Source organism: Sorex fumeus, unplaced genomic scaffold (genome assembly GCF_029834395.1).
Source record: "Sorex fumeus unplaced genomic scaffold, SorFum_2.1 ptg000032l, whole genome shotgun sequence".
Taxonomy (NCBI): Eukaryota; Metazoa; Chordata; class Mammalia; order Eulipotyphla; family Soricidae; genus Sorex; species Sorex fumeus.
The window spans coordinates 14,104,026-14,120,762 of NW_026606089.1; the positions used below are offsets into that span (position 1 = coordinate 14,104,026).

At 54.1% G+C, this 16,737-nt stretch overlaps 1 non-coding gene across 1 annotated transcript; it reads left to right on the top strand.

Moving 5' to 3' along the window:
* Positions 1-359: 359 nt before the first annotated feature.
* Positions 360-466, top strand: LOC130025929 (U6 spliceosomal RNA). Its single transcript, XR_008792824.1, has one exon. It is a non-coding gene; the product is annotated as a U6 spliceosomal RNA (small nuclear RNA).
* Positions 467-16,737: the final 16,271 nt, after the last annotated feature.

Sequence of the window (16,737 nt, forward strand, 5' to 3'; positions counted from 1 at the left end):
CATTCTCTGGCAGGGAGACGAGGCCACGTCCCATTTCTGGGTTGCCAAGCGTCTTCTCTGCCTTTCTACATTTCTTCTTTACCACGAAATTCGTGGCATTTATAATATTAACACCAGATGCCACGATTCACAGTCACAAGAAGTCACAGGGTCCTCCTGAGTGCCAGCCCTGAACGACCCTTCCCATGGCTTACGATGGGACCAGCCTCCGCCCACACAGTCATGGCTGTTGGCAAGCTGGCAATTTCCCCATGAAGTCTCCCCTCCTAACCAGTGCTAATACACAGGCAGGGGTCTAGCTCGAAAGGGTTTCCTAAGCCACACATATCTGCAATATTTGATTTTTAAAAATCAATAGGGTGCTCGCTTCGGCAACACATATACTAAGATTGGAACGATACAGAGAAGATTAGCATGGCCCCTGCACAAGGATGACACGTAAATTCGTGAAGCGTTCCATATTTTTTGAGCTAGCAATACCACTCCTGGGAATATATCCCAGAGAGACAAAAAAGTATAGTCGAAGTGACATCTGCACTTGTTTGTTCATTGCAGCACTCTTTACAATAGCCAGAAACTGGAAGAAACCTGAATGCCCAAGAACAGATGACTGGTTAAAGAAACTTTGGTACATTTACACAGTGGAGTACTATGCAGCTGTTAGAAAAGATGAAGTCATGAAATTTACATACAAGTGGTACTACATGGAAAGTATCATGTTAAACGAAATGAGTCAGAAAGAGCGGGATAGACACAGAAAGATTGCATTCATCTGGGGAACATAAAGCAACAAAAAGGGAGACTAACACCCAGGAGTGGCTGAGATTAGTACCAAGAATTTTGCTCCATGACTTGGAGGCCAGCCACATGTGCTAGGTGAGAAGGAAGCTCAGATAGAGAAGGGAGCACCAAATGAAGGGTGTTGGGAGGATCCTCCCAGGATGGGAGAAGCATGCTGAAAGTAGACTATGGACCAACATGATTGCCACTCATTGCCTCTTTTGCAAACCACAACACCCAAAAGGAGAGAGAGAACAAAAGGGAATGCCCTGCCACAGAGGCAGGGTGGGAGAGGGGATGGGGGGTTAGAGGGATGCTAGGACCCATGGTGGTGGAGGATGGGCACTGGTGGAGGTATGGGTACTAGATCATTGTATAACTGAAACACAAGCACAAAAATTTGTAAGTCTATAACTGTACCTCATGGTGTTTCACTAATAAAAAAAATCAATAGGAAAGGTACCACTTTTGCCAATAGGAAGAGAAGAAAGATGACAAAAACTTCAGTCAAATCGGAGAACATCCTTGAGTTGGGCGTAAAGTGGCAAAGTCCTAGTCCAGAAAGTTCTTTGCAGGAGAAAGGGGATTCTCCACAGAGAGAGGCCCATCTCTGCGTGGTTGACCCTGGTCCTTGCCTGGGGTGGGAAGAGGGGATGGATACCCCTTCAGTTCCCCCCGTCCCCCCCTCCCCCCTGCCCTGGTCGATGAGCATTGTGCTCCGTCTGTCGAGTCAGCAAAACAGGCCAGCCCGCCCGCTCGCTCCGCGCCCGGACTGGGAGGTGATTGCCTACTAGCCAATTAATTCTGCTTTAATTGCTCAGGCTCCAACATGCAGGCTTGCACAGCTAATCTGGCAGGGGTGGGCTAGGGGTTCGCCTGGCAGATGCTGCTTCCCCAGTTCTCGGGAGATTCTCAAAGAGTCTTCGGCAAAAAATAACAACAACAAACCCAGAGCCCCCAAAAGCAAAACCATTCTCTGCAGGGTCCTTGGGTGTTCTGGAGAGAAAGAAGCGTAGTTCAGAGGGGCTGTGGAACAGGAAAGTGGGCCAAGACCTGGCCACGGGCATGAGCCAAAGGGCTGGGGGTGGGGTGGGGTCTGGACACCTTTCTGACCCACTTTATGTGTCTTTCTCCACCTGACATGCACGTGGGGTCGACCACCCCCACCCCAGTGCCAGGACACGACCTTTTCTCATTCACGCCTGATTCAAACCAAGCTCCTGGCCTGTAGCTGTTGCTCAGTGAACAGATGTTGGTTGAAGGCACCTAATCTTCCCTTTTCCCCAAATTATCTCCTGCAAATACTTGGGATGTCTCAGGAGGATATCAAGAGAAAGATGGGGAAACTTCTAACAGGCATAGAAAAGGGACTTTGTTGGTTTAAACCAGCACCTGGCTCAAGCCTGTTCAAACGTGTGCCATATTTTTTTCCGGATCATTCTTACTTTATCCCAACTTTGGGTGACCTGTCACATGTCCTGGGAGATGTGAGTTGGACTGGGGGGACTGTCACACGACAGTGTTTGGTTTTGTTTTTGTTCTGCCATGCCTGGTGGTGCTCTGGGGTTACTCCTGACTCAGTGCTCAGACATCACTCCCGGTGGACTCCGGGAACGACATAGGACAATTGAACCCGGGTGGGCCACATTCAAGGCACACGCCCTCCCCGCTGTACTATTGCTCCGGCCCTGCATAACTTTGTCTTGAAACCTTTAGCGGCTGATCAGTTCACCCCAAGCCCTGAGTTCTCCAAAGACCATCCGGGCACCCCAGATGCTGGAGAGGAAAGCGCTGCGTGTTCTCATCCTGCCAACCACCCCAGGATCTCTCCCGGGTGGGTTGAGAGGGAGGGACTGGTCATCTGGCTGGGGGGGGGGGGGGACGAGAGGCTGCCTCTGATTCCCTCCAACCTCCTCCCTCTCCTCCTGGTTGCTGAGACTCAGCAGGGCGGGGTGGGGGGAGCGTCAGGAGGAAGTGAGGCAGGAGGGAAGAGAGGAAGGAACTCGGCAAGGCAGGCTGGGAACCGAACAAAGCAGGCAGGAAGCACAGGAAGGAGACAAAGGGCGAGGAAACTGGCGTGGTGTGGGGCACGCGGGAGAGAGGAGCAAAAGGCAGGCGGAGAGGGAAGGGGTGAGGGGTGAGGAGAAACTCAGCAGGACGGGAGACAAAGCCCAAACAAAGAGGAGGGAGCACGGCAGGCCGGCCAGCGGGGAGAAGCTGCGCCACAGACCAGGGGGAATGTCGCCTGCCATGCCGAGGGCCAACCCTGGCTGCTCACCTGGGTCCTGCGGGCCACCTGCTCCCAGGAGCATCCCGCCGCATCCTCCCGCCCTGCGCTGATTGGCCAGAGGCGGGCCACGCCCATCCTCTGGGCTCCAGGCGGGCCACGCCCACCCTCCGGGCTCCAGGCGGGGCGGCAGGCGCCCTGAGTGCTCAGAGCCACCCCCCGGCCCTCGCACCCCTCCTTCCCCGCCACCTCGAAAGCTGTCCAAGTGGAACAGCCTGCAGCTATTACAATAAACACCTCAGCCGCAACCTGTCCCTCATTTGCATATTAGCAGCCTTAATTCTGATGAAATATGCAAATGTATGCAAAATGAAATTCATCTCATAATGACACAAGGCGATTAAACAATTTTTATGCTTAAATATTCTGTTTAATGAAATCAAACAGACCTGCGCGTGTGACAAATTCTCCACAGCATGGAGAAATTAGTGGGCATAAAAGAGAGAGAGAGAGAGAGAGAGAGAGAGAGAGAGAGAGAAAAGGAAACCCACGAATTCTGCGCCCCCCCAACCCCACCCCCGCCCATCCTCCAGAACGGCCCAGATCGGCTCCACCTTGTTGGTTTCCTTTTTGGTGAGAAGAAAGGGAGAAGACAGTGTGTTTTTGATAACCAAATGAACTGAAATTTATATTACTGAAAACTGCTAAAATAAGTTAGAAGCAATATGCCTTTGTTTCCTCTCGGGAGAGGGACCCACACAGCCCCACCCGGCACCGCGGCAATATGGGTGCTACATAGTTACCGGGGAAAGGCACAGGGCTAGGACTCGGTTGCCACCTTGGTGGAGCCACTACCCACCCTCCACCCGGAGATGTCCAGCAGTACCCATGGGCCTGTGCTTACCTGGGCAGGACAAGTTCTTGCCTTCATAGACTCTGGGAGAGAACTTGAGGCCAAGTGTTCTTAGTCCCAGTGGGGTAAAATCTATTCTGAGGCTCACCCGGGGGAGGGGAAGAGTGAGGAAGAAGGAAGAGGAGGGGGAGGGCAGACAGCTAGGAAAAGGGGAAAGGAAAGGGTGAAGAGAAAAGAGCAAGGTGGATTAGATGAGGAAGGAATATGGGGTAAAGGAATCAAGAAGGAGGTGACCAGGAAAGGCATAAGTGATGGCCAATAGCACAGCGGGTAGGGTAGGGCGTTTGCCTTGCACGCGGCCGACAAGGCCGACCCTAGTTCGATTCCTCCGCCCCTCTCGGAGGGCCTGGCAAGCTACTGAGAGTATCTCGCCCGCACGGCAAAGCCTGGCAAGCTCCCCGTGACGTATTCAATATGCCAAGCACAGTAACAAGTCTCACAATGTTACTGGGCCCGCTCGAGCAAATCGATGAACAATGGTAGGACAGTGACAGTGACAGTGACTTTTGAGTCATGGTCACTTGTTCCTTATAAACGTCATTACCCAGGAAGCCTGGGCTTCATGCTATTAGAATAGCCAGCTTGCATTTGAGATGAGGGAACCAGAGCTCAGAGATGTTCCAAACCAGGCTGCAGGGGCCGAAGTGATGGTGCAGCAGGATGGAGTTTGCCTTGCACATGGCTGACGGCTGACTCGAATTTGATCCTTGGCATCCCATATGGTCGGTCCCCTGAGCTCTGCTGGGAGTAATCCCTGGGTGCAGAACTGGGAGGGAACAGACCCTGAGCTTAGCAAGGTGAGGCCCCCAAACAAACCAACAAAACCAACGACGTTGATGATGGGGTCAGAGAGATAGTACAGCAGGTAGGGCACTTGTCTTGCACGCGGCCAACCCAGATTCATTCCTCTGCATCCCTTATGGTCCCAAACCCTTTCAGGAGTGGTCCCTGAGTGCAGAGCCAGGAGTAAACCCTGAGCATTGCCTGGTGTTCCCCCCACCCCCCACACAAACACAAATCACACAGTGCAGAGATAGGTGGAGGGAGTTAATGGCAAAGTCAGGATGGACAGCCCATTGTCAGTTCCAACTGCTCCACCAATAACAGTCACTGCTGTCACTTGGTACCTGCTTGGCACTGCGGGAAGCTCTCTCCTGGCACCTCAGGGAGGGGGAGAGAACATTTATTTCCAGTGAGGAGATAAGGCTCTGCAGAGGTCACTGATGTGTCCAAGGTCATACAGCAAGCTGCTGGCTGTGGGTACCACCAGCCAAGGAGCCCAGCTTGAGGCCAAGTTCTGTGCTGAAGAGGAAGTTTCGAATCCTCCCAGCAGCTCCTAGGGGCTCATTCATTCTCTCCTGGTTGATGGATTTGAGACGGGGGCATCTCCTCATGAAGTTGGGAGAATCTTGGTTAATGTTTCATTTATAAGAGAGACACTGAGGCGCTATCAACCTCATCACACAGTTGGTGCTTGTCCAAGGAAGTTTGCTGCTTTCCTGGGTGTGGGACAGTAGATAAGAACCTTCCTGTCTGCTTTGAGGGGGTATCAGGGTCCCTGGAAAAGAGAAAAGGACACTGATGGTGCCAGGAGAGCATCATCAAGAAAGGAAACTGCAGTGTGCGCACATTCCTTCAGTGCCTCGTGCTGAAAGAAGGTTCTAAAAATCACGGCTGCTACTTTTGCTGACGATTATAAAACAATAGTCGCAGACTCAAATTTATTCGTTCTGCAAATATTTATCTGCGCGAAGCCCCAGGAAATCAAGGCTTAGTAGGTACAGAGCCACTATCTTGCAGCGTGCCAGTCTATCAGGGGGAAACTAGAGAATATTACACTAAACGTAAATGGCACAAATATAGGGTAGGAACAGGGGAGGGATTTCTTCACTATGATAACAGCGAAGACAACCTGAAGGACGTGTGTCTCCAAACACAACACGGAGCTTGACAGAGTGGGGAAGAGAAGAGAGGAAATGGTCTGGACAATAACGTGGAGATGAGAACTTTAGGGTGGGCCTTTCCACGCAGGACAGGGCAGAGACTAGGGAAGAATGGCGGGGATGAAGCTGGAGACTAGGACCTCAGAGGATGCAGGAAGCTCTGCATCCTTGCTCTGCTCTCCTGGCCCTAACCTGTGGCACAAAGGCACTCCAGCTCCAGAGTCCTTATCCCTTGAGTGTTGAGTACGCGAAAGGATAAATCCACCGTTTGATGTGGGATCTTCCAGCACAGCCAGGAGTTCTCCGTCCTCAGAAGATCCCAGACTCCTGAAAGGAACCTCTCAGCAAGGACAAAAACCAGATACGGGCAAGTTGTGCTGGGCTGGGGCAGACAGACACAACTTGCTTTTTCAGTGTGTGTAAGACAAAGGCAGCACCATCGTGCTCAGGAATGAATGAAAACACAAATGCCCAGTGCTTTCTCCTCTCCCCTGCCTAGAGGCTTCCATGGACCCCAGAAACTCAACTCTGTTTCTTTCCTCACAGTGGTCAGGCTGTGACTGAGGCATCATTGAGGGGACCTGCAAGTTCAGAGCACACAGCTCAGGTTCTGGAGAGGGGGGACATGGCACCCTGATGCTTTTCTATGCCGGGTGTCCAACCAACAGCTTCCGAATGGTCCTTGTAGGAGAACCCATTTTTCCTTGCAAGGAGTATCTGGCCCCTTTCACAAGGTGTAGGGGGCGGGGACAAGACACAGTGTCCACTATGGGACTTTTCACTCAAGACCCACTGTCATTTGATTTTCACTTTCTTTCCAGTAGTTATCCTCCCACCCTCCCTCCCTCTTTCCCTTCATCCCTTCTGTTTTCTTATACATTTGGGAAGTGTCCGTCATACAAAATAAATCAACACAGCTATTCGCAAAACCAGTATGAGTTGCCATGCCGCCCCTACCCTCTGCCACGCCCCTTTTGCCAAATTCCCTCTTTCTGCTGAGCAAAGAGCAGCCAGGCCCATCAGCGAACCCCCACTCCAGCCCCTCCCACCCTGGCGAGACTCTGCTGAACCCCCAATCCCCAATCCTCTTGATCCCTCTGTTTGCTCAGGCTCCACTCTGAACTTCGTGCCTTTGAGGTGACCTTGTCATAAAATCAAAGCTCCAGAGCGGGCAGGGCATGTGGTGTCCGTCTCTCCACCCCAGCCTGGTGCAGGGAGAGCCGTTGTCTGGCAGAAACCGCACTTGGTGACCTCCTACCCTGCCCCAGACCTGCCTGGCTTCTCGGCAGCTGCCCTTCAGCGCTTCCTCTGGGGCAGGCTGGGAGTTACAAAAATGAAGCATGTCACTCCCCACCCCCCAGCCAGTCCCCCAACTCCTCACAGCCTCCTTGGTTCTGCTTTCCCATGGCAAGGACAAACAGAGAAACCTGATCTCCGTGCTCAGTGGGGGCCAGAGGAAACTCCCTGTGGATTGTTCCTGAAGAGGCCGGACCCAGGGTCCAGTGTCCTGCCCAGCGAGGGGCCTTAATGACTTGAGCAGACCCGAGATGCTCAATACCGCTGATTCTAGGGGATCAAAAGCCCCCACTCCTGCCCCCTGGTTCGCTCTTGCATTCTTTGCTGTTGGGAAGTCCCCCCTCCAGCATCCCCAGTGACATCTAAGAAGCAGGAGAAAACCCGAGATGAAGATAATCACTTTCCAAGGCCTTAATTAATTTGGTGTCATTAGCTAATTAGCTGGAGGTGGCATGGAGTCTGTCAGAGATGCTAGGGGTGTTGGAGATGCACGGGGCCTCAGGGCCATCCCATCGGATCCCTCGGGGTCAGGGCCAGGGGAAAGGGACCAGATACGGGGCTAGCCTGAAAGAGATGGGGTGGGGGTCAGCCTGCTGGGAGTCAATGCCTAGTTCTGCCATCCTAGCTTTTACCCTTCCCTGTTGCGTTTTCTTCCATGGCGCCGTGCCATCTCAGAGTGAATTTACAGTATCCGCTCACCCCACTCATACCCTCCGTTGACTAGTCTCTGGTTACATGCAACTTCTTCTGGGATATCCATTTCAAGTGTACTTCCTAAGTCTGTCCCCATCTATCCCCTTCCCACTCCCCCGCCCCCCACATCCAGTTGGGGTGGGGGGCATTGAATTTGGCCAGACATACTTTTATTGTTGAGTCAAATTCATCGATATTTTCTTGTATCAATATTTTGATTTTTTAAAATCTTTTGGAAATAAAATAGTTTTATTTTAAGAAGATTTGTAGGAATCTGAGGAGAGAGATATCTAGAGAGAGGGACGGAGGGAGGGAGGAAGAAATGAAAGGAGGGGGAGAGAGAGAGAGAGCGGTGTGCTCGAGTGAGAACATAGGGACACAGGCTTCTCTAGAGGGGAGAACATCATATCTTTCGACCTCGTCACGGAGTCGCTCATGCATTCAGCTATATGTATATTTATGGCGTGCCGACCGCGCGTCACGTACCAACAAGGCAGAATTGAACAAGACGGACGAGGCCCATTGTTCTCATCTGTCTTGGGGGTGGGGCAGGAGGTGAGGGGGCATGGGATAAGCAGAGAAACTTCTCTTCGCATGAGACGCCCTCGGAGAGGTGAGTGCATCACTGAAGGTGGAAAAAAGTGACATGAGCCAAAGGAGGGAAGGAAAAGGCCTTGCTTCCCAGCACGCTCCTTCCTGGCAGGGACTGACAGACGACCGTCTGCAGAATGGGTGCAAACAGCTCACAAGTATGATGCTGTTTCTGTGAGACAGACTCTTTCGTGTGACTCAGTGGAACCTCCCAAAGATGTACCAGGTGCCTCTTGGGCTGTTTCCCAGGGGGGAACCATTGGCTTCCAATCTGGCTCAGGCAATGGGCAAAACTCGGGTCTTGGGTAGTGAAGGGGGCAGAACAGGGCCTGGGAGTTAGTGCAACAAGTTCCATCCTCAATACCTCATGGAGACAGACCCCGAGAACCACCAGGACTGATCCCTGAGGACAGAGCCAGGAGTAAGCCCCGAGCACTGCCAAGTGTGGTCCCCAAACAGACAATCACAATCAATCATTGTCCTCCCGTTGTTCATCGATTTGCTCGAGCAGGCCCACTAACGTCTCCATTGTGAGACTTGTTGTTACTGTGTTTGGCATATTGAATACGTCACGGGTAGCTTGCCAGGCTTTGCCGTGCGGGCGAGATACTCTTGGTAGCTTGCCGGGCTCTCTGAGAGGAGCAGAGAAATCAAACCCAGGTCGGCCGGGTTGGGCACATGCAAGGCAAATGCCCTACCCACTGTACTATTGCTCCAGTCTGACACACAGACAAAATGAAAGAGGGGAACACTCAGTGATGGGGGGGGGGGGGGCGTGTAATGCTGGAACATTGGATGCATAAAGCCCTCTCAGAAGCGATTCATTGTGTCAAAGAAAATTTAAGTTTTCCAGCAAAACTCAGTTGCCTGTGGCTATTGGACTAAAGGTCCAGGCTCTCTGCTGACCAGCTGCAGGCTCCAGAGGCCCCCTGAAGTTCCTTCTTTGTTGAGGCTGTGAGAAGAAGCTTTTACTTCAGGAAAAGGCCTGGTTTCTCTTTCACAGGCTTTTACTTGGTGACGCCCAGGCTCCTGCCACCCCACGCTGAATCTCCTCATCTTTTTTCTCATAGCAGAACCTCGTCCTGAGAGTGACCGCCCATCACTTTGGCCCATTTATAGGTTGGCTGCAAGCTGCAGTCTTACATTCACCCAAAGGGAGGCCATTCCATAAAGGTGTGTCCCCACTCGGCTTCCTGTTGCCCACCCTGGGAGGCAGGACAGCTGGGGGCCACCGTTGGGGATCTGTCCACCACACCACATCGATTGGGGCTGGAGCGTGGAGACACACCCAGCTGTGCTCAAGCCTCACTCTTGGCCCTGTGCTCACGGCTCACCCTCAGCAGTGTGTGGGGACCCGTGCAGTGCCAGGGACTGAGCTGGTGTGGGCAACCTGTAAGTCAAGTGCCTTCACCTCTGTCCTGTCTCTCTGGCTTAATATCGATCATCTTCGATGCCGATCGCTTTCTAATGCCCGACCGGAAGGAGACAGCCGCCGTGACCAAAGCAAATGCTCACATGCCCAAAAGCAGTGACACAAACCGAGCAGAGAACATTCCTGGAAGTAGCAACTCAAAGACTCTCCCCCTGTCCCCGGTCACCTCCCAGTGCCAGCTCCTGCTGGGCATCCTTGGCACCTGATACCCCCTTCCTCCTACATAACAGATCCGAACCAAGACGATCCTTTTCACCCGACCGCCACCTCCAGTAGGCAAGCCGAGAGGTCTTGGTGAAGGCCGGGCTGCCACCAGATACGGTTTTAGCTGCAGCTCCCCAAGGTTGAGACACTGGGGTGTCTTGTGGGTAGATGAGGAGCCTGGGGGGAAGAGGTGCCACGTGCTTCAAAGATGCACTTGTTCCAGCTGCACTGGCCAAGGCTTGGGGCCCAGAATTGGGTCAGAAAGTGGGTTAGACCACAGCACCCCAAAGGAGAGAGAGAACAAAAGGGAATGCCCTGCCACAGAGGTAGGGTGGGAGGGATACTGGGATCCATGGTGGTGGAAAATGGGCACTGGTGGAGGGATGGGTATTTGATCATTGTCTAATTGAAGCCCAAGCACAAAAATTTGTAAGTCTACAACTGTACCTCTTGGTTTGTTACTAATAAAAATTAAAAACAGCAACAACAACAAAGAATCAAATAAAATAAATGTGAATTTTACTAGAGAAAGGCAAGAAATAAAAAAAAAAGTGGGTTAGAAAATCAGCTTCAGGGTTGGAGCTATATAGCACAGTGGGGAAGGTTTATTTATTTATTTATTTGCTTTTTGGGTCACACCTGGTGATGCTCAGGGGTTACTCCTGGCTTATGCACTCAGGAATTATTCCTGGCGGTGCTCAGGGGACCATATGGGATGCTGAGAATCGAACCCGGGTTGGCTATACGCAAGGCAAATGCCCTACCCGCTGTACTATTACTCCAGCCCCCGTTTGCCGGGATCAGTTCCCAGCATCCCATATGGTTCCCCAAGCACTGCCAGGAGTAATTCCTGAGTGCAGAGCCAGGAGGAACCCCTGTGCATCGCTGGGTGTGACCCAAAAAGGGAAAAAAAGAAGAAGAAAATCAGCCACGGAAGGGGATGGGGGCTGCCCTCTCGAGCCTCAGCGTCTGAGGAACTTGTCCTGACTCTCTCCTTCGCGCCTTCCATCTGGGGACAATTCTGGGGTGATCCCGAGAGCCTCGGACGTTCCCTTGGGGCTCGTTGGTCTCAGACAGATGCAGATGTGTTGGCGAGAGGCCAGTGCAAGCTGGCTGCCACGATTACGGGGAAGGGCGGACGCAGGCGCTGACCCCTCTCTGCGGGCTGCAGGGGGAGGGAGTGGCTGACAGATGTCTGGGCTGCGGAGGGCACACAGGAGATGTGGCACTAGTGGGAGCCGGGGAGTCCCTGAGGCAGGACGTCTCACCCTGGACCCAGTCACCAGGAGTAGCTGGGCAAGTGTGGCTGGCTCTGGCTGTGGTGGTGTGGGCAGCTGGACTGTGGTGATACTCACCCTCACTCACTACCACGTTCCCTCTGACCCACTACGGACACCCCAGTGTCCACTCGGTATGCAGCACAGTGTCCAAGTGGACTTAACACCTCGTGCCAAGACTCTTCCGTGGCTCCCACCTCACTCCAAGACCAAGATCTCTTCCAAGGGCCACAAAACCCTTTCACTTCCCAGGCCCTATCTCACCCTTATTACTCTCGCCATCCTCAGCCCCCAGAAGTTCCTCCGGACCTTTGCACATGCTACACCTCGGTCTGGATCCTTTTCAACCCAGAAGGCTCCTTTCGTGCTTCATGCTGCCTTTGGCATGTTCCCAGGTGCCATCTTTTCTCGGGGTCTTCCCCAGGCATCCCACCAGTAGAACCCACCCCCTCAATATGCCTGACCCCTCGGCTGCCTTGAAATTCTCCCAAAGCATCTCGCACCACCGATTACTCTTGTTTCCCCTTAAATCTGCTTGGAAGTCCCCACAAGGGCCACCCTCACCCTGCCAGGGCGCTGAGACCTGGAAGGGAGACTCACAAGGTGGGAGTCACGCACAGAAGCAGGTGGGCTCTCACGGGGATCAACCAGGGTTAGAGAGCACCCGCCCTGCCTGGCCTCTGCCAGGAGTTTCTGAGCTGGGACTTCTCCAGCCGATCGATGCTGCACGGGAAGTCGCCCTGACTGCTGACTTGCAGAGGGGCCTGGAGGCAGGTGAGGAGAAGCCCTGGGTCTCGGCCCCCTCTGTTGAGCTATGCTCCCCCCGAGGGACCCATCTGTCTGTTGCATTTGAGACACTCTTGAAGAAGGTTCATCTCCGCAGTCCCCATGACGGTCCGGCCAGCGCCAAGATGCACCCGATGGCGTGAAACAGAGCAGAGAGGTGGGGAGGCGCCACCAGCGGGGAACGTCACCAGCGGGGCCTGTGTGGCCGGGGCTGAGCTCCGCGACTCTCTCCCCGCTCTGCCTCCTGTCTGGTCTCACCCACGGTGCCCGCAGCACCCGCTTCTGCACCTCTGAAGCCCTGAAGCTCCCAGGGGATCATGGGGGGTGTGGAAGCAGGACCACAGGGAGCTCTCGAGTAGGGCAAGACTTTGACTGGGAGTGGCTGGGAGTTGGGGGTGAACTGAGCCACGCCTGGCATTGCCCACGGAAGCCTCTGCTACGACTGGGCCACGCGCTTGCCCCCCGGTGGCTCTGTGGCCCTGGTGTCCGGGGTCTCTGCCCTGATGCCGCCTGAGCACGGAGACCCCCAGCACTAGCTCTGAAATGAATGGCAGGGTCCAGACCCTGGGCCCGCTGAGGATGGGAGAGCAGCTCCTCAGGGCCCCTGGTGGCCCCCAGTCTCCGTGGGAGGGGCACGTGAGAAGTTGTTCCCCAGGCCTGCATCCCTGTAACTGGACTGTGCACTCAGGGGTCCACATCTGACTGGGTCCTCCCAGCCCAGGCGACCAGCCTTGGCGGATGTGACCTTCACGTTTGCTGAATGAATGTCAAACCACAAGAAGGAATGTTAAACCCTTCCCCTGTCTCTCACGAGCATCTTCTTTTGCAGGTCCTGCAGGCGGTCTGGAACATAAGTGCTTCATAACTCAGACATAACTCAGATAAGTCACCCTCCCTGCCGTCCCGGCTGTCTGCATTACACCGCAGAGGACCCTGAAGCACAGAGAGGTTATATCACTTGTCGGACAACACACGGCCAGAGAATGGGGGTGGGGAGGGGTGATGAATTAGAAGTCAGGCTTTCAGGTTTCACCATCCTTGCTCTGAAGCACCCCCCCCCCCCAGAAACCACGCAGCCACTCCCAAGTGCCCTGCCTGAGGGACAGGTGCTCCTGGAAGAATGGGGAGCACCAGAGTACGAGTCTCCTGGCTGATCTGCTCTGGGACCGAGCCTCCACCCGCAGCAGGAAACAGAGCGGTGGTTTCCCTGGCCCCACGGCTCCCCGGCTTTCCCATATAGGCCATTTGAGAAACGAATAACTAAACGCGATGTCAGCTTTACACCCAGGTAAGATGTTGCCCATAAAGAAATTCACAAATCAGGGAAACGGCCTCATGCTCATGTCCGCGTCGGAAAATGTGGTCTCCAGAGCCCAAGCACCATCCCTCCCACCCCCGTGCTGCTGTTCAGTGCCGCGTCGGATCCAGCGGCGGCCAGTGCTCAGGAGGGCAGCCTCTGGGACAGTGGACGGCACCCAGGTGACTTTGTGTTTGAGGCGGTTCCCGAGGAAGATCTGAGCCACGTCTGGTGTCTCCCACGGAAGCCTCTGCTATGACTTGGCCACGCGCTTGCCCCGAGGAACTGGGTTTTATAGTTCCTGGGTCTTGGCCGTTGATGGGATAACATGATGCCGGGGGCAGTTGGTGGGTGGAACGCCTAGCTACTGGAAGACGGGGGATCTGGGTGGAGGAGGCCCAGTCCCGATCCTAGCAGGCTTGGAGATCTCAGCCCCGGTCCCGCACACCTGGGTTCCTCTGCCAGTTCCTTCATGCGGGAGGCTCATCCGAACGTGTGGAAAGTGGTCTTTAGCACGGCTGTGGCTAGTTCCGGAGGTCTTCAGCAGCAGCTAGTACACAAGAGGCAAAAAACTTTTGGAGAAAAGAAATGAAGGAAACTCACAGTCTCAGGTGGTCGAGTTTCTCCTGGAGGAGGACTAACACATAATTGGATGTGAGTGAGAGTTGTAGGCATTGGTCACTCCTGGACACCACCTGTAGCCCTCCCAGCCATCCATTGACCCATGGACACCATGGAGAAGGGCCAGAGAACATATGTTTCGTCCTTGAGAAAACCAGAGTCTCCTGGGCACATTCTTGCCTCCATGATTTTTGGCCTTCTCATCCCTGCCCCTTCTTTGGAATCACAGTGTTCACGGACAGGGTGGGTGAGGAAAGGGGCCAGAGACGCCATTTGTGGGTCCATCAAGGTGTCGGCCACTGGGTTTAAGGTGGGTGATATTTTCTCACTCCCTGTCGGTGACCCTGAGTGTCATCCCCTCAGACTTCAGGTCAGATCAGCGCTGATGTCTGCCCTTTCCAACACCCAGTTCTTCCCTGCTGGGCTGGCTTTGTCTGGGGGCTCCGAACCCAGGAGGGAATGGTTAATTAAAGCCGGCAGAGGGTTACTGGTCACCTCCATGGGCTTAGTTAATATCAGACAGGACCTTGCTGTGGCAATTTTCGGGCACAAAGCAGGTTCTGATCTGAAGGTCAGGCAGAGATGACCAGCAGGCCCTGGGGACAGGCTCCACATTCTCCTCAGGACCCGCCACACGCTCGCTGAGACCTCCCTGCCCCGACTTCGCTCTCTGTGGAGGATCCCGTGCCAGGAGACACCCAGGTGCCTTTCCCACCGCGTCATAAATCTCCGTCAGAGAGAACGCGGCACAAACGACCTTGGATGCTGGGGGTGCTGGACCGTGAAAAGCCTTCCACCGAAGCCTTTAGCCTCGCAAGGCTGAGTCCAAATTACAGGTGATGATGGCCACCTGGCATGACCCCCACCCCCATCCCAGCAGCTGTGGTTCTCCCCTGGAGAGACGGGGGTTCCCCTGAGTCCTTCCCACACCTGCGTGCCTTTCCCACAAAGTGCAGGAAGAACCCCCCACTCCCTCCCCACCCCCCACCCGTTCGGCTGATCATGACAGCTACTGGACACGGGACGCAGGAGCTTCACCAGCAATCCCGCCCCTTCTCCCAACTATTTAGCACCTACTGTTTGCATCCCTTCCTGGTCCCACAAGAGCCACACGATGCTACAAGGGAAGGACTGGGACTGCACCCCGTTTTGCCACCTAGAAGATTGAGGTCCCATCTCGGACAGGCTGGAGTGGGCAAACTTTTGGTCAAACCCAGATAGAAAACATGGGGCGGGGCCAGAGCGACAGTACAGTGGGGAGGGGGTTTGCCTTGCACGCTGCTGACTCAGGTTCGGTCCTCAGCATCCCATACGGTCCCCTGAGCCAAGGGTAACTCTGAGCGCACAAACAGGAGCAGCCCTGCGCATTGCCAGATGTGACCCCAAAAGCCAAAAAGTAAAAATAAATAAAAATAAAAATCTAAGCATTTTAAAAAAAAGAAACTGTGGGCTGAGAGGCAGTATGGAACTTTTATTTATTTATTTTTGCTTTTAGGGTCACACCCAGCGATACACAGGGGCTATTCCTGTCGTTGCACTCCGGAATTTTCCCCGATGGTGCTCGGGGGCCCATAGGGGATGCTGGGAATCGACCCTGGGTCGGCTATGCGCCAGGCAAATGCCCTACTCACTGTGCTATTGCTCCAGCCCCAAGACAGGACAGAGCTGAAGGTGCCTGTCTGGCATGTGGCTGTGACTGAGCACTGGTTTGATCCCAGGCACCACATATGGGCCCCCGGAACACCACCAAGAGTGTCACGATTGTGCTCCTGGGGGGCCCTGCAGGGCTCACATTTGTGCCCCCCAGGAGTCTCACTTCCTGGCTATGGTGCTCACGAGCACTGAGCCAAGCGTGGCTCCTGAGCACTGATTGGGGTGCCCCGTACCCCACCCCACCAAAAAATTAAAGGAAGTGTATTTGGCTTTGCATGCCTACATAATCCAGCGGTGACCCTACTGTTTGCTGCCTGGGCTGCAGTGTGGAAGTGGCCATAGCCACAAAACACACCCTGGGGGCCGGTGTGTGCCAATAAAGTTTTATTGACATGGCGGTTATTGTATGCCAATAAAGGTTTATTGACACCAAGGACACTTGGCCTGGGGGTGCCTGTGTTTTGCAGCCTGCATTCTGTTTCCTCCCCGTGCTGGGCCCTGGGACTCGGCGGGCATCTCCACGCCAGTGCTCCTGCCCCCTCCCTGCTTCTCAGAGAGCTCAGTCCCCATCCGCACGGCAACAGGCCTGATTCAGACCCATCCCTGTTAGGCCTGTTCGTCTGGAGAACCCAGAAACTCTGCTCTGGAGAGTTGTTGCTGTTGCTGTTGTTGTTGTTGCTCTTCTTCTTCTTCTTCTTCTTCTTCTTCTTCTTCTTCTTCTTCTTCTTCTTCTTCTTCTTCTCCCTCCTCTCCCTCCTCTCCCTCCTCCTCCTCCTTCTTCTTCCTTCTTCTTCTTCTCCCTCCTCCTCCTCCTCCTCCTCCTCCTCCTTCTTCTTTTTCTTCTTCATTTTTTTTGCTTTTTGGGTCACACCCAGCAATGCTCAGGGGTTACTCCTGGCTTATGCACTCAGGAATTACTCTTAGTGGTGCTTGGGGGGACCATATGGGATGCTGGGAATCGAACCTGGGTTGGCCGCATGCAAGGCAAACACCCTACCCGCTGTGCTATCGCTCCAGTCCCTGG